The following is a 19,638-nucleotide window of genomic DNA, read 5'->3' on the forward strand; positions in this document are numbered from 1 at the left end:
CCCACTTTCGATGTGGATGCCTACGCACGACCACCCGGCTCGCGGCTTTCTCAGGGTTTGTCCCAGATTCGGGAGAATATCCCCGTTGAACCCACCCAGGGAGGAGGCCGAGGCGATGAAAGCGCCAGGGCTGCGTCTGAGGCGGCCGAGGAGGCGGAGGAGGGGGAACCGGAGGATCTGGGCCGACATTCGTACAGCAACGAAGAAACAAAGGCGGTGTACACCGCCTGGCTCACCGTCTCGTACGATCCCATCGTCGGGAATCAACAAACCGCCAAGTGCTTCTGGGAAAAGGTCCGCGATGTCTACCACCAGATTAAGCCGAAAGGGGCCCGGAAGCGTAAATATACAATGCTCCGTGCTCACTTTGGCCGAGTCGACGTACATGTCAAAAAATTTTGCGGCATCTACTCGGCCGAAGAGGCGAACTACCAAAGCGTAGCTTCGGGCGCCGACATTCTAAGGGCGGCTTTGCGCGTCTTCTACCAGGACACCGGGCTACAATTCAAATATGTTGATATTTGACAGCTCGTCAAGGACGAGGAAAGGTGGGCCGGCGGTGTCCGCTCGAGCTCGGGCTCAACCTCAAAGCGCACGAAGCACACGGCGACCGGCAACTACTCGTCTAGTGACACCGGTGAGGCCAGCGAGGGTGGACCGCAGGTGTTTGGGGGTACGGGGGATCCAACGCCCGACGAATACGAGGGATCCAGCCGTGGGCGCCGTCGGTCGCAAGGGACAAAGGCGGCGAAGGCGGCTAGAGCGAGGAAGGGCCGAGGCGAATCAAGCCAGTCGGCCTCGGGATCGGGCTCGCGGGGAGGCTCGGACACACTTATGGTGGCGTACATGACCGCCACAATGGCGGACACTTCCCGCTTCTCGTACGCCCAATTCGCGGTCTGGTGGAACGGAATTGTGCATATGACAGCACAACTTGGCCTTCCGACTCCCCCTCAACCTCGACCGCCTCCGGAGGATGATTAGCCGGCGGAGTAGTTTTTTATTTTCCCACGTTTAATTGTGTGTTTATTATTGTGTGTTTTTTATTTTTTTTAAGTTTAAGTTGTAATTTTTTTAATGTTGTGTGTTTTTTAATAAAGTGTGTTTGTTTTTTATTAAAGTGTGTTTATTTAAATTGAATTGGGTTGGAAATAAAAATAAAAAATGAAATTGAATGAATAGTAATTTAAGGAACGGTTAAGGAACGGATAAGAAACGGAGGGTTGCAGGTTCCGTTCCTTAGTTAAGGAATGGAGTAAAAAGTACAGTGGGGCCCTCAAATAGTGGTTTAAGGAACGGTTTAGGAACGGTATAGGAACAGCGTTGTGGATGGCCTAATAAGGGAAGCAAATTCTGCTCAAATTTTGTAGCTTAGTCTGCTAAATTTGGAGGACTAATAAGAAATTGGAGTAAATTTTTTTACAGGCTAAAATTTCAATTCTATTAGAGCATCTACAATAGGAAGGACTTTCCCACGGACTAGCATTAGGACTTCCCAAAAATACCTTCTGGTACGTCATTAGGACTTCCCACCCCACTGCCATATCACTAGGACTTCCCACTGCACAATAGTGGACTAGCACTAGGACTAGCCGACGCCATAGCCAATAAAATAAATTGAAAAATACTATTAATTAATTTTAATTGTTGGTGTTTATCAAATATACATAAAAAAGTGCAATGAGTTGTAAATATTAAGTATAAATAAAAAAGTAAAAAAAATAAAAAAAAAAATTTAAAAATGGGACGTCCTACCTCTTGTTCGTCGCCTGCCCACAATAGCGAACGAGCGCACGGACAAGGAGGCAGACGTCCGCCTTATCCGACGGACGACCTCTCATCCTCCTGGGACGTCCGTCACCCGCTCGCCGCCCACAATAGTGGACTAGCACAGGGACTAGCGGCTAGTCCGCTATTGTAGATGCTCTTATTGCCTCTGTCCACCCCTTGCTATTTTGAATTATCAACAATTGAAAGAATCATTTTTTTTATTCGTGGATCTATATTCTATTAAATTTTTACACTCACAATCCACTATAAAATTAATATAGTATTAAAAATAGATCTCACATTACATTTATTTTCTATATTTACATTTTTCTTTATAAAATTAAATAATTTTTAAAATCTGTATCGAGTTAAAATGATATTTTAAATGGTGGACGGAGAGGGTAAGTATTAACCCACGAATTGAATACGACTGACCGAATTTCGATGGAATAACTCTAGAAAGAACTATTGAATATTCTCTTCGCTGGTTTAGCAATTAATTTATCGTTTCAATGAATTTTTTAGTAAAATAAATAATTATAAAATAATAATCCGTCATTGTATATACTACTATAATTTATATTTGCAGTAAACTTTTACTAAGAAAATGATAGTAGAAACTTTTGAAAAAATAAATTGAGTTTTATTAGTAGATATGTGATTTATGCAAAACTAGATCTTAATATAAAAATGTAGAATATTACACAAAGGGCATTTTTTAGGTATTCCCTCCGTCAGACATTAGGAGTCCAGGTTGACCATTTTCATCCGTTCGGCATTAGGAGTCCCGGTTAGACATTTTCATAAAAAGTGAAATAAAAATATTATAAAATAATACTAAAAAGTACAAGTAAAAACAAATCCAAAGAATAAAGCAAATAATAATGTAAATGGATCCCACATTCCATTGTCACACACTCCAATTATTACACACTCAAACATTTCTTAAAACCCTAACCCAACTCAACCGGGACTCCTAATGCCGGACGGAGGGAGTAATAGTTAGTTTATTTTTAGGTCAATTTTATAAAGACATAAAATCTGGATTTTATAAAATTGCCTAAAAATTATTAACAATGACCTCTAGTATTTTTGGTTAATTATTGACCATCAAATCGTCTAATCTTAGGGCACAATTTGGGCCGTAATTTTATATTAAGATGCATTTTTATTTTGATTATTTTACTTATGTAGTACTGTATATAAATGAGGGTGCGATAAATTGCTAATTTCTTAAGTTGTTAACTCATCAACGCAGTGTATTAAAAATGTCAACACGATGACGTTAAACTGTCAACACACAATTTTGTTGACATTTCAATATACTGTGTTGATATTTTAATGTCATCGCGTTGACATTTTTAATACACAACGTTGATGAGTCAACTTAAGGAAGTTAGCAATTGATCACACCTCATTTAAATTTTGTGTGTATGATCCTTAAGAATAAGTTACACAAGTTAATTTTCACCATTCGTTGATCCGTTGGGCTAACTCAACATTTGGAGTTATATCACTTTATATAACCTTATTACTCAATAATATAGGGTTAATTGTCCATAAAAACACGAAATTTTAGCCAAATTTTGGTTTATCTTGTATCTTCCAAAATTTGAATGCAACTCATAAAGTTTCAAAATTCTCAACTGTCCTACAATGACATACTTTCAGGCAAAATCGATGTTAAATTGATGTGCGCATGTAAAATGTTGGCAATATATGTCATTAACAGTGACGTGAATGTGTATTACTGTGCTGAGGTAGATGACTAAATGACATTATTTTAAGCCTAAGAAACTAAAAATATATAATAAAAAAATAGAATAGATTATGTTTGGTCTAATGAAACGAGTAATTATTTTGAAACTTCATGAAATACTATTCAAATTTTTAAAAAGTATGAAACAAACATGAATAAATTTAACAAACTTGATAATTTATGGCAATTAACTATCACGTATATATATAAGAATAATCGGCTCATTTCATAGAAAAAGTTGTGAAATTGCGAAGTTGGAGACTTGGGATGCGTTGAACGTTCATTTACATTTGGAAAATTCCAGATGACAAGGACGACTCCAGATTTAAATCCAATTGATGTTACGTGACTACTTATTTTCTTTAAAAAATATATAAACAGATTCTTAATTTAAGAAAATCAATATTATAGCACGTGGTGTATTTATAACACGAAAATTCCCTAGTTTTGTTTGATATTAGTTGGCAATTTCGAACTTGGTGGCATCAAATGATTTGATTGTAAGAATCGAAATGCAAACCCAAAAAAATGTGTTAATAGAATGAATGAATGAATTGAAAGGAGTGCATGGATTAGTAGGACACATCACACATAAAATCAAAATGTGCTACGTTTTAACAAGCTACTGCGTATCCTTATTGAACCTCCTCACATGATATCGGGCAGGAGTATGGGGGCTGCTAAGGCGACGGAATCACTTTTTTTGCTGCAATGAAAATGTGCTACACTATATGTACGGCAGCTTAAATCTCTGGCCCCACTAAGGATATGCAAACATGAATAAAAGATTGTCATCTCTATCCGTTTGCCAAATCAACACCCCTCTTATCGAATATCCACAACCATAAATTCATAGATTTAGGTATTGTATAATGGCCAATGGGTGGTGAGAATGTGAGATGTAGTTTATAGGCGGACAAACGAAAAAAGGCCTTCAATTTTTTTTGAAGCTCATAACTAAAGCTCATGAGTTTCACTTTATCTAGAAATTGATAATTGTTGATCAAACTGTTAAATGTCCAAAGATTATTGCGTGCAATCCATCTTTTATGTATTTTTTAAAAATACTTTAAACCACATTAACAAGACATACATCTAGGTTGGAAAATTTTCCTTTCTCATTGGTTTGAGAGATTAGGATTGAGGCTTTAGTGGGCATTATAGGCTGCGATTGAGAAACGGAACTAACAACACTTAATGCCCATTTATATTACAAAGTTGGTAGAGTTTTTTCGACCGTGTTTAAATTTAGCTCAAGTATTTTAATAATGTCTTAATATTTTACTTTGTTGAGAATTAAACAAACTTAAAATTCTAGCATATCTTATATCCACTACAAATGCACATATATCCACATCCACAAATGATCAATGCAAAAAATTTGATGGATGCTGACCAAATTGAATAATGTTGAAGATATAGTTGTTACCATTTTTCAAAGCTGAGTTATATACTATAATATATGTTAGGACTTGTCGTCCTTGCAAACTTTTTCTTCAACAAAATGACGTATAGGAAACAAATTTGCATGTTAATTAGTTATCTTCTCAAAAAATATTTTTAGGTACTTTTCAACGAAACAATAAAATATTAGTATTATTTTATTTGTGCATTGGATTATGTTCCACGTCGATCCCTCATTCGTTATTAGGTGCAAAAAAAGCTTGTCCCAACTAGTTTTAATAGCAACCAGAAAAATTTAGGTGTCTTGTGAAAAATATATTTAATGTGTCCAATGCGAAATGCACAAATTTAATCACATTATCAAATATTAGAAGGAAACTCTATCAAGCGGAATTTATCATAATTATATTTTTACACTTTTCCATTTAAGAAAATTGTTCGTTATAGTATTATATAGTTTTGAACGTAAAACTGATTGTGATCAATAATTCATACGGACGAGATGTTTTCCATATGGAAAATATTATACGCCGATCAGTATAAATAACATAAAATGTTGAAAATCAGTATTGTATTCATTCAACTTCTATGTTTTTGGCACAATATACATGCCTTTAAATAGGCTAAGGAATCCATATAGATGGCAAGATTTTCCCTAAACATGGAATCAATAAATATACAAAATCAAGGAATATATCAATTTCTTAATTTGTGTGATTTCCTTCAATCTTGTGATTTCCTTCCAACACTCCCCCTCAAGTTAAGTAATGTGATCATCCATTCTTAACTTGCCCAATACTTCACGGAAGTTCCTTGCATCGACAGCTTTTGTGAGTATATCTGCCAATTGGTCTTCAGATCTCACAAAAGGAAGTTCTACTGTCTTTGCCTCTATATTGTCCTTGATGAAATGTCGATCCACCTCGACATGTTTCGTGCGGTCATGCTGGACTGGATTCTCGGATATACTGATTGCCGCTTTATTGTCACAGAACAACTTGCACGAATTTTTGGAGTTCAAATCCAACTCAGTCATCAATTTCTTCAACCATAGAATCTCCGTCAATCCACTTTTAATACCTCGAAACTCTGCTTCAGCACTAGACAAGGTAACTACCTTTTGTTTCTTGCTTCGCCACGTGACAAGGTTTCTCCCTACAAATGTGAAATACCCAGCTGTTGATTTTCTGTCATTTGGGTTTCCTGCCCAGTCAGCAACCCATGAATTTCCAGATGTCCATGATTCTCAAACAGAATTCCATGACCTACTGTCCCCTTTAAGTACCGAACGATCCTCAGAGCTGTTTCCCAGTGAGCTACTTGAGGTACATGCATGAACTGACTGACCACCCCAACTGCGTAGGCTATATCGGGTCTAGTATGGGACAAGTACATCAGTTTCCCAACTAGAAGCTGGTATCTGGTGCGGTGAGTACTTTCAGCTCCTTCAACTATCCGTAAACCGTGATTCTGAACCATAGGAGTGTCTGTCGGCTTACAATCCAGTAATCCTGTTTCAGTTAGAAGATCTAAAACATACTTCTTCTGACTGATGAAGATTCCCCTTTTTGATCTTAGAACTTCTATACCCAGGAAGTATTTCAGAAGTCCCAAGTCCTTCATCTCAAATTCTGCGAATAAATTCTTTCTTAGCTGAGTTATCTCTTCTTCGTCATCGCCAGTGATAATCATATCATCTACATATATGATCAGACAAGTGATTTTTCCTTCTCTTTTCTTCAAGAACAAGGTATGATCAGAGTTGCTTTGCTTGTACCCATATTTTTTCATCACCTCTGTAAATCTCCCAAACCATGCTCTAGGTGACTGCTTTAGCCCGTACAGTTTCCGTTTTAATTTGCAGACCTTACCTCATTCGAATTCATCAGTAAATCCGGGAAGTGCTTCCATATAGATGGGCTTTTGTAGTTCTCCATGTAAAAAGGCGTTCGTCACGTCGAACTAATGCAATGGCCACTCCTTGGTTGCTGCTATCGAAAAAAGTACTCGAATAGTGCTCATTTTTGCCACTGGTGAGAATGTCTCGGCATAATCAACCCCATAGGTCTGAGTGTACCCTTTGGCCACCAGTCTCGCCTTATACCTTTCAATCGACCCATCCGGCCTCCGTTTGATGGTGAAGACCCATCTACACCCCACTGTTCGAACTCCATCAGGTTTTAGACAAACCTCCCATGTATTACTCTTCAGTAGGGCCCACATCTCTACTAGCATTGCTTCCTTCCAATGAGGAATTTTCATGGCCTCCTCGGCTGTATATGGGATTTCCTCCTCCTCATAAAGAGCTGCTTCAAATGCCCTAGCCATTTCAGTTAGATTGGCTTTGGCCAGGTTTGCCATAGAATATCTGCTTTTGCGAATCCTTTCAGGACTGTATCTCTTAGCCGGAATGCCGCGAGTGCTTCTTGGAGGGAGCACAAAACGGCCAGTATCACCATCAATTGCTGCATTCTCACTCTCATATATACCAGACTCGTCAGGGGTAATAACGGTATTATCTGAGCTAGTTTCAGGAATTACCTTAGATATCACTGGAGGGGAAGATTCCGGCGTAGGCGTTTGAGGAGGCTCTACAGCAGACATGACTGGCTCGGCGGTGACACTAGCTTGCTCTGTAAGTTCCGCGGTCGAGATGTTTAGGTGTGGTACCGACAAATTGAGGGGTCGAATTATTTCACACTCTCCCTTACCATGATTCTCCCCCTGACCCCGAGGTTTGGTATAAAAATATTCACTCTCTAGAAAATTACAATTCATGGTTGTTATAATTTTCCTAGACCCTGGGTGATAGCATCGATACCCTCTCTGATTTATCCCATACCCCAAGAAAACACATTTTATTGCACATGCAGAAAATTTAGTTCTTTCATGTTTTGGCACATGCACATAAACAGAACAACCAAAGATTTTGAGCGGAAGAGTGAGAGGTGTAGGAATATTAGTTAAAGATGAAAGAATCTGTAGAGGAGTTTTCATACCTAATATTTTAGTGGGCAAATGATTAATTAGATAGACAACAGTAGCAACAGCTTCGGGCCACAGAAACTTCGGGACTCCTGAGTCAAAAAACAGGGCTCTTGTGATCTCTAAGATTACCCTATTCTTTCTCTCTGCTACCCCATTTTGTTCAGGTGTATAGGGACAAGTAGTTTGATGAACTAATCCATTTTCCTTAAAAAAATTTGTCATTTCTTTATTAACAAATTCTCTACCATTGTCGGATCTAAGGATTTTGATACCGGTTTGGAATTGTGTCTGGATCAAAGTAAAAAGGTGAGTAAATTTTTCGAAGACTTCAGATTTATGTTTCAAAAAATATACCCAAGTTAATCTAGTGCAATCGTCCACAAATAGAAGGAAATACTTAAAACCATGATCACCAATAATAGGAGCGGGACCCCAAACATCCGCATGTACTAAAGAAAAAATAGTCTCAACACGAGTATCGCGTGATCTAAAGGATTGTCTGTGGTTTTTCGCCAAAACGCAAGACTCACAAGTAATATCCTTAAAATGAGAAAACTTTGGAAAAAGCAATTTTAAATAACCCGAGGATGGATGCCCTAGTCTGCGGTGCCACAACCAAGCTTCTCGATTTACAGATCCGTGAGCAAGCATTGCGGTGCCACCTTGTTGAGCAATCTCATCTACATAATAGAGACCTTGACGCTCAGTGCCATGTCCAATTATCCTCCTCGTCCTGATATCCTGTAATACGCAGAAATTTGGATGCATCAGTAATGTACAGTTTAATTCTTTCGTTATATGGCTGATAGACATGAGTTTATGGGATAATTTGGGCACATATAGACAATTTTTTAGTTTTAAGGTCGGAGAAATTTCGATGGTTCCACTCCCATTCACAACAGTTAATTCCCCATCAGCAGTTTGTATATGGCTTTTTTTCGCTCCATCAAATTCAGAAAAATCATCTCTATCATAAGACATAGTATCAGTCGCCCCACAATAAAAAATCCATCCATTTTCCTTAGAATCGGTTCTACTTTGGGCAATACAGGCAATCGGTATATTCTCCAAAGGTGCAAAATGATTTGGGCTAAGGAAAGTATTTTCAGCTACTTTAGGGGTTTTATCTCGAAATTCATTATTCTGAGGTCTCGTATGCAAATTTCGGGGCTCAAATTGAATACTCTTAGACCTACAGGGGCTAGAATAAAAATGACTCATGCAGTGGGGTGTTTTTTTTAGCATCAATCGAACTTGAAGGACGAAATAGCAAATTAAATTGGGGATTAGGATTTGTCAACCCTAATCCCATACCTCCAATTGAGCCGCCTCCTTTTCTCTCGGCAAAAGCCACCTCCCCAATTCCGGCTGCCTCGCCGGCTCTGCCGCCTCCGCCCTGCTGCTGGTCGGTGTCCCCTGCTTTCCCACGGGTGACGGTGACCTCCCGGTTGCCCGCCCCTTGCGGAAATAGTGCAACGCCACCATCCTTCATCCCGATTGCCAACCGTGCCTTTGCCTTTTGATTCTCATCCCACCACTCTGGGAATCCGACGAGAAGAAAACACGTTTCTCTGGTATGTTTGTTCTTTCCACAGTGTGAGCACCACATCTTTGATTTATCGGGTTTGAATCCTTGGCGGTTGGGTGGTTGTGCGGCTGCTCGCGGTGGTGGCTGGTTTGGCCGTTGTTGAGGTTGGTTTCAGACAGCGAACCCGAGTCCAATTTGGCCCGATGATGAGTCGCCGTTGATTGCGCCGGTCTGGTGGTTAGGGTCTGTTGCCGGCATCATCTTGCGCCGGGCAGCTTCTCTTTTCACCATCCCGTACGCGGTCTCAGCTGAGGGCAATGGGATCTCTTTGAGAATGTCCCTCCGGATTCCGTCGTATACCGGGTTGAGTCCTGTCAGAAATTTAAATAGGCGTCTGGTTCCTACATATGTTCGGAGTTGGCTGATTCCCTTGTCGCAGCAGTCGACCGGTTGATATTGGCACCGGTCGATCTCGATCCAGACGCCGTGAAGTTGTCGCCAGTATGTCTCGAGCCTATGTTCTCCTTGGACGACCTTGCCTGCCTTCTCCTCCAAATCATACAGCAAATATGGATCTGTCGTGCTTTCAAAAGTGGTTTGTAGGCTCTCCCATAGAGCCTGTGCAGTCTGGTGGTGTGCGAAATCGACAACAATTTCGGTCTCAACGTTGTCAATGATCCATGAGAATACGATCATATCGGTTTCCTCCCAACTTGAGTAGCCTCACCGCCCTGGTTCCGGTGGAGGCGGTGTACCGGTGATATATCGGTTTGCCCGCCTCCCTACAATTGCTACTCTCATCAACCGTTTCCACATAGAGTAATTTGTCCCGTTAAGTTTAACGGCTAGAGTAACATTCTTGCTCATCTTTAATCGTCCATCCTCAATGTTGTCTGGTTTTCGCTCCTCCTCGTTGTCTGACATTTTTGGTGTAGATTGCAGGTTCGCCTTCTTGGCCGGGAAAGGTTTCTAGGCTATGATGATATTTTTCTGAGCCTTTGCTCTGGTACCATGTTGAAAATCAGTATTGTATTCATTCAACTTCTATGTTTTTGGCACAATATACATGCCTTTAAATAGGCTAAGAAATCCCTATAAATGGCAAGATTTTCCCTAAAAATGGAATCAATAAATATACAAAATCAAGGAATATATCAATTTCCTAATTTGTATGATTTCCTTCCAACATAAAACACCAATTTTTATCAGCCAGGATGGGCACATCAACAATTATTTATAAGACCAAAGATTCAAAAGGGATTAATTAACTTAATTAGTAATATATAGTAACAAAAAAATAGTGCTATTAGCTTAACTATAAGCTCGTAGGTAGGGATGTCAATCGGGCCAACCCGTTCGGGTTCGGGCCAACCCATTCGGGTTGTCGGGCCATTCGGGTACGGGCTATTCGGGTTATGATTTTTCCGGGTTATAAAAGTTTGACCCTAACCCTAACCCTTCGGGTTTCGGGCTAACCCACCGGGTTATTCGGGCCAATGCATATTTTTAATTCTTTTAATATTTTCAAAAAAATAATACGTATTTTAAATTTTCTTTAATTATATACATATTTTTAATTAATCATTCAACAATGAAATATGTATTTTTAATTTTCTTTAATATTTTTAAAAAAGATTTAAATAACTTATTCATTACATAATTATTTACAAAATATCTATCAATAGTATGTTTATGTTTATGTATTTAAAACATAAATCAACACTTTATTTCAAAATTCAAACATAAATCAATTCGTAGAAAATTAAATAAAATTTTCATAACGTTACAGGTGCATCGTAGATGTAACAAAAATATTTTGCATTGTTAAAGAGTGAATTATCAAGATGCTAGCTAATTGGAGTAACTCTAAGTTTTCTTGAATTATGATTAGTCAAATTTAATTTATTCCAGTTGTAAATAAGTCAAATAATAATTTATCTTTGTTTTAAGAATCATCAAAGTACGCATAATTCAATGACGAAGCGGCGCCAAAACACTTTGTACTATTATATTGGAAATATACTAAAAGAAAGCTTTTATATACGAGTATTTATGAATCCATGAACCACATAGTGATTTTTTTTCGTGATCTTATATAGTCGGTTGACGTATTTGGATTTTGCATGGTTTTAGAGGGTTGTCTTGGATGATTTTGATTATATTTATATATTTTGATATGTTTACATCTTTGTTGAGAAATGATAGAAAATGGATTAGAAAATGTACACAAAATATGTGGATGTGCAACAGCCTTGTTTGAGTCAATGTTTCTCGCGATTTTGAAGTCTGATAAACCTCTAATACATATCATTTTCTTCGTTTTCGAAAGAGCTTCGCGTGAATATATTGCACGCCTCAATCGGAGCTTTGTAGAGAAAGTTATGACCGTTACAAAAACTGTTCGCTATGCAGAAGCCTTCAACCCGACGGGCCGACCCGTAACCCGAACGGGTCAGCCCGCCTAACCCGACAACCCGAACGGGTCAGCCCGAATGGCCCGATTTTAAATTCGGGCTGCGAAATTACAACCCTAACCCTGTATTTTTATCGGGTTATTCGGGCCGGCCCGCGGGTTCGGGTTACATTGACATCCCTACTCGTAGGTAGACATATCAAACTAAATTCGACCATAAGTTCGTAGAAAATAAAAGTAATTTATCATAAAACTTCAGTTTGCATTATATATTAGCTAGAAACTTTTAAATACTAATTTGTTGGCAAACATATCAATTGGAAATATAAAAATCAATTAACTTCGGTCATTTTCTTAAAATTTAAAATCTCCAAACGACAAAAAAAACACTTGGCATATATAGATTGGAGACAATATAATAAAAATAATTACTATCACTTTTTGGATCAAATGATTTAAGTCATCAAAAATATCATGGTTCAATGGTTGAGATGAGTTCATAGTTCCTACACCATAGGACCAGCTGGCTCACGTTTTATCCATTTTTCCACGTACATATATAATGCCAAATTAGTTCAAATGCAATATAGTTTAAATAAAGTATGAAAGTAACTGCTTAAGACACTAAAAAAATAGACTTCACCGAACACACATTATCGAGCACAAGCTTATTTATTTTATTTTAAATTTCATTTATTTGTTTCGTTTAAATTAATTTAATATTAATAAGAAAATAAAACAAATATATATATATAAGAAAATAAAACACATATATATTCATTTCCTTTTTTATTTTTTGTTCTTTATTCTTTTTAATCTCAGCCCCACGATTTTGTCATCCGACGGTTAGATTGTGCCACGTGTCATTTAATAATGCAGATTTTCAGTTGAATAATGCACACCGACTAATAATACACCATTATAGTGTAATAATACAGATCATCTGGACCGTTGATGAATGTGATATAACTGCCTATATTAAGAAGAAATTTTAACATGATAAGATTATAACTAGAGACGCCTACGACTAAATAACACGTGGAGGATGAGATGTTTAACTTAATTGAGATCCGCTATCCATATCATATGTATGACGCGCAAACGCCCATCTTTCTATGCCCAATTATTTCTGACCTTATGTTGAGGCAACGATATTTTTTCAAGTAGACAAAACAAATTTTGCTATATAAACAAGAACTAGGAATGGCCAAGTCACGTCCTTATCATAATGGCGAAACAAGTAGTTGTAGAAATAATTAGGCATGTTAATCGGGTAGGTTTATTGAGCAGTTTTATTTAATAGTAGAATTTCCTCCATCCATAAAAAATTATTATATTTATAAGTAGTACAACTTTTAATGAAAAATTGATTAAAAAAGGAAATAAAGAAAAGTTGGATAAAATAGGAGATAGGAAGAGAAAAGTAAGGAAGAGAGGAGAAAAAGTAAGAGATAGAAAATGACAAAAAAACTGGGTAATGTATAATAAAAAAGTTTCCATTTTTGAAATAAGAATTTTTTTTGTATACACCCAATATTAGTCAAATGAGACTATTTTTTCGTAGATGAAAGAAGTAGTATAATATATTAGATTATAAATTTTTAATTATAATCTTAAATGTTCGAGTTTTGGACTAGTCCAACATGCTTATGAGAGAACTCATGGGATTAATTAAGTGAGTTAATTATCCCACATAGAAAGTAACAAGCTTATTAAACAAGTATTTAATAAGTAGGATTATTACATGAAAAAATTCTAGTGGACTAAGATGGGCAGTAGAGCCCACACGCGCGCACACGCGCGCCCCGCCGCGTGCCGCTGACATGCTTGGATTTTGTATGGTTTTAGAGAGTAGTCTAGGACGATTATGATTATATTTTGTCTTTGTTTGACATGATTATCGCTACATTTCCATATTTTGGTATTTTGACATGTTTGTTGAATATGATTGAAAAAGATTAGAAAAAGGTACAAAATATGTAGATGTGCAACAGCCTTAGTTCAAGGCAATTCTGACGCGGTAAAGCCTACGTGGCTGACACGTGATGAACTCTACGTTGTGACGAACCTATACGCGCGGCGTGTCCTAATACGTCTGTCAAGGATCAACCTCTCCAGCTCTCATAACGGTTTGTAACGCTCGGTGGTTACAGGCTCGCAATGATGACAGCCATCACGGCTGGTTGACCCCTGCAGCGGACTGAGCCTATAAATAGGCATTCCTGCACCAATTCACAAGCATACTGATGCGAAGCATTTTTCCATATTTTTTCCCCTTCGTTCTACATATTTTTATACAAGTTATGACTCATTAACCTCCAAATACCTCCCTGTGTAGAGAAACCATTCTCCGTGAGCTTCATCATCTTCATAACCTCTGGAGAGTGCAACGAACTGAGCCCCATGATCAGACTGACCACCATCTGCAATTTGAAACAATTAAACTACCCACCCGGTCGGGTAGACAGTCCAACACCCGCCCGGGTAGCTTCTCTTAAGCGTGGAGACTCCAGTGGAAATCACCCGGCCGGGTGATTTTAACTTTCAAAACACCCGGCCGGGTGATATTCGTTATGAGGCGTCCAGAATACAATCACCCGACCGGGTGATTTTTTAGCTTCAAAAATCCACCCGCCCGGGTGAATCATTTTCAACTGCGATATGGCAGTTTTTCTCGGCAGTTTGAGGGATTAAAAAAGAGGAAAATTAGCAGATTTTGAGTAAGGTTTTTGGAGAGACGACATAGGAGAGAAAGAGGGGGAGGAGACGAAGATTGGAGGTGCAAACATTCAACTTCCATTATCCCGGAGGAGATTTGCTACCATCTACACATCAATTTCATGAGTTCTATGGTTCTTGTTTATTGGTTGTGAATGTATAACTAAACTCTTACGTTGCTCCTAATTTGTGAAAGATGTGAATTAATTTTGGATTCTATGGATTAATATTAATTTATGATCTTTTCTACGGTGCTTTTTACATTGAATTATAATTCCGGCCTGAATTATTATTCAATCTTGTCTTTTAGCCAATGTCTCTTTAACTTGGTTAAAAGGTGGAAACGTAGATAAAAAGTTTGAGATTCGTATCGTGTTCAACGTATGAATCTTGGATAAGTTAATTTACATGTCGTTACAATAATTGTTGGATATTTACCACGCTTTTGTAGGAATGTTTAATTGATTTTGTAAATGAATCATGTACGTTGGAACTTAGAAGTTGGATTAGAGCTTACTATGCATCTGTAGGAGTGATAATCCGACGAGTACGAATTTGATCTTAGTGTTCAGCAAGGTTAAATTCTAGCATCTATGAACATGTTCAGTGTAAGTAGAATGAACGAGATTATTACAACTTTCATTAGATTAATCGTTAATCCATAAGTTAATTGGTCCGTTAAGTTAATTCACATCTGGAGCATATTAGGAGCAACGTTCTTTATCTCTTGAGTTTCTCTATTTTCATTCTTTAGTTTTCAATTTGTTTATTAATCTTGTCAAACCTTGGTAAATAATCATACGCCTCCCTGTGGTTCGACACTCAAAGTACTACACACGAAGTTGTATTCTTGCAGTGAAGTGGTAATATTTGGGTTAATTAATTAAACTTGAGTGCAAAATCATTTTGTTTGGATAGACCTAAAATTACACATCAAGTTTTGGCGCCGTTGCCGGGGAGGCAACTGGTTATTTAATTAGGATTCTTTTTGTTTTTATTTTTTTTTGTATAATTGTCTAACATTTTATTTTCTTGTTTCAGAGTTGTAGCTAGAAGGCTAAGTCGAGCCAACGACTTTAAACAAAGGCGCTAGTTGGGAGGCAACCCAATGAGTTTTTAGTTTATTTTTTTTTCTCTTAATAAATCGAGGGTTTTGTTTGCTCAATTCTTTCATTCGATGTATTTTAATGAATTGAGTATTTTTCTTTTTATGTTGTTTTAATTTTTTGTTCGTGTAGGAGCAACATGGAGATAACAATTACATTGGAGCTTATGAGAGAGTACACCTACAATTGAAGATACACCCGCCCTCCCACCCGAATGCACTATGGATATCATGGCAAGTTTGAGGGAGTACTCTATCCCTTTACTTTTTATGTTATTCTTTGCATGCATTGAGGACAATGAAGCATTCAAGTTTTGGGGGGTTGTAAATGATTTTCATGCATATTTCTTGGGTGTATTGTTTGATAAAGGTGTTTTGAATCAAGTAATTGACGGATGCATGCTTTATCTTCGGCTTTCTAGTTGGGAAATCTTACTTGATTTTACTTGATCTTTGAAGCTTAGGATGAATGGAATTTGTGCATGATTTATCTGAAAGAGTATGTTATGATTACAACCGATTTCTTGAGTTGAGGAGAGTATGAGAGTCACATGTCTTGTGGAAATTATCTTGGATTGATTTGCTTTATCGAGTTCTGTGCTTGCATTTATTTGTATCAATGATATGGGAGGATAAGGCACTAGGATAAACTCCATGGCCAAATGATCACATGCCTAGTCCATCAAATGATCCCCTAGAAGCCACTTTGAGCTTAATTCCCTATTGTTTGTGTAAACACTGAGCCGATCACTTAGCTACTTAAATAAGCCTCATTTTAGCCTCATCAATAGACCTTGCTATTATTTGGGTGCTAAATACAAGTTTGAGCTTTGTAGTTTGAGTCTTGAGTGTTGGGTGGTGTATTGCAAAAGTGTAGACATTATTAGACTTGAGGTAATGAATAGGTGAAAAGAATGAAGTTCTTAGAGAAGAAAGAAAAAAAAAGAAAAGAAAAAGACGACCTCCAAATTTGCAAAAGTCGAGGTCTTTTCAAAAAAAAAAGAAAAATAAATAAGTTTGATGTAATAAAGTTAGAGCTTCTATATTTGAAAGATGTAATCTTGTCTAGAATGGATCTCAAGTTTGGGGGAGTGAGAGTTTGGTTGTAAAATCTTGTTGTTTGATCTTTGGAAGGAAGTTGTAGGAGGAAAGAATTTGGCACTCAAATGTGTAGCCTTTGAGCTCACTATCCATATTTATCCTACCTAATCCCTAGCCCTATTACAACCTTGAACTAAGACCTTGGACCTTATTGTTGATGCTTGTGGATGTTTGGTAAACAGCTTGGTAGAGTTAAAGAAGTTTGATTTGAAATCCGCGAGTCTATGTGATTAGTAATGCTTGACGAGTCAATGATGACGGTTTGAGTTGTATGATCTTATGCTTGGACATACTTTAACATGCACCTTGACTTGAAGTTCTAGGTTGATGAGTGATTGTTCTTGAGAGTGGGAAATCTTGATTGGAAATGTTGGGGGTTTAGATTTTATCATTCACGTCCCTACTTGATTCGTTGTGATGAAAACTTTTAGTGGGTTAGACTTTGTTGAATAATTATGCTTAAAGTTCATATTGCTCGAGGGCGAGCAAGAACTCAAGTTTGGGGGTATTTGATGCGAAGCATTTTTCCATATTTTTTCCCCTTCGTTCTACATATTTTTATACAAGTTATGACTCATTAACCTCCAAATACCTCCTTGTGTAGAGAAACCATTCTCCGTGAGCTTCATCATCTTCATAACCTCCGGAGAGTGCAACGGACTGAGCCCCATGATCAGACTGACCACCGTCTGCAATTTGAAACAATTAAACTACCCACCCGGTCGGGTAGACAGTCCAACACCCGCCCGGGTAGCTTCTCTTAAGCGTGGAGACTCCAGTGGAAATCACCCGGCCGGGTGATTTTAACTTTCAAAACACCCGGCCGGGTGATATTCGTTATGAGGCGTCCAGAATACAATCACCCAACCGGGTGATTTTCAGCTTCAAAAATTCACCCGCCCGGGTGAATCATTTTCAACTGCGATATGACAGTTTTTCTCTGCAGCTTGAGGGATTAAAAAGGAGGAAAATCAGCAGATTTTGAGTGAGGTTTTTGGAGAGACGACATAGGAGAGAAAGAGGAGAAGGAGAGGAAGATTGGAGGTGCAAACATTCAACTTCCATTATCCCGGAGGAGATTTGCTACCATCTACACATCAATTTCATGAGTTCTATGGTTCTTGTTTATTGGTTGTGAAAGTGTAACTAAACTCTTACGTTGCTCCTAAGTTGTGAAAGATGTGAATTAATTTTGGATTCTATGGATTATATTAATTTATGATCTTTTCTACGGTGCTTTTTACATTGAATTATAATTCCGGCCTGAATTATTATTCAATCTTGTCTTTTAGCCAATGTCTCTTTAACTTGGTTAAAAGGTGGAAACGTAGATAAGGTGTTTGAGATTCGTATCGTGTTCAACGTATGAATCTTGGATAAGTTAATTTACATGTCGTTACAATAATTGTTGGATATTTACCACACTTCTGTAGGAATGTTTAATTGATTTTGTAAATGGATCATGTACGTTGGAACTTAGAAGTTGGATTAGAGCTTACTATGCGTCTGTAGGAGTGATAATCTGACGAGTACGAATTTGATCTCAGTGTTCAACAAGGTTAAATTCAAGCATCTATGAACATGTTCAGTGTGAGTAGAATGAACGAGATTATTACAACTTTCATTAGATTAATCGTTAATCCATAAGTTAATTGGTCCGTTAAGTTAATTCACATCTGGAGCATATTAGGAGCAACGTTCTTTATCTCTTGAGTTTCTGTATTTTCATTCTTTAGTTTTCAATTTGTTTATTAATCTTGTCAAACCTTGTTAAATAATCATTCGTCTCCATGTGGTTCGACACTCAAAGTACTACACACGAAGTTGTATTCTTGCAGTGAAGTGGTAATATTTGGGTTAATTAATTAAACTTGAGTGCAAAATCATTTTGTTTGGATAGACCTAAAATTACACATCACATACATAGCATCATAAGCTCTCTCCCTCACTGCATTATTTTTCTGTTGAAAGCACTGTCCTCTCCTCCATCTAGTTCACGGGAGCTCTGCTGATAGCGGTGTTGCTTCACCAGAGACGTAGCCGTTTTATCTTTGGCGACGAAACGCCAATCCGAGAGCACTACCAGGGCGTATCTCGTCTTGCTGAAAGAGGACTCCTCGACTCGGCTAGCTTCTGTTTACGATCTAGTTGTTTCAGTTTCGTTGTAATTTCGTTTCAGTTTTTCCATTCGGTATTCATTCTTTTGGGTTGTATTATGCCCGGTTTATATCTTGTAATCCCAGAAACCAACAATCGCAAGACGAGATATAACTTGCCTTTTAAGGAATTTGGACATAACTGAACTCAAAAACTTTCGAAACTTAACACCTTTGTTGGAGGTGTCGACTGAATTAAGCACTGTCGCTGCCACCACCGCCGCCGCAACTCCATCCACCATGTCGACCAATGCACCGGTCAACACGTCGTCGAATCCGACGATGATCCCAACCCTTGGGTTCACCTCTTCATCAACACTCTCATGGGGGTTTTCGAACCCCTTTGGGCCCACAGTTGGATCCACCTTGAGTGGGTCGGTTGGTTACACTTTTAGTGGTTCCATCGGATCCTTTATTGGATCGAGTGTTGGGGCCTTCGGGTCTAACACGGGTGCCAGTTCCTTCATGGCCGGTGCAACCATGGCGGGCTCTATGCCCAACATGAATGGCGGGTCCACCAAGAATGATGCCTCCTGCCGAGAAGCTACAAAAATTTGGAGGATCTGACTTCAAAAGGTTGCACCAAAAGATGTTTTATGTAACGGCATTGGGCATTGCAAATTTCCTCATGGAAGACGAGCCGCCTGCGACAAGTGATCAAGATACAAGGATCGAAGTCATGGCAGACTTTGAAGC

This window comes from Salvia splendens, chromosome 11 (assembly GCF_004379255.2).
Source record: "Salvia splendens isolate huo1 chromosome 11, SspV2, whole genome shotgun sequence".
Classification (NCBI taxonomy): domain Eukaryota; kingdom Viridiplantae; phylum Streptophyta; class Magnoliopsida; order Lamiales; family Lamiaceae; genus Salvia; species Salvia splendens.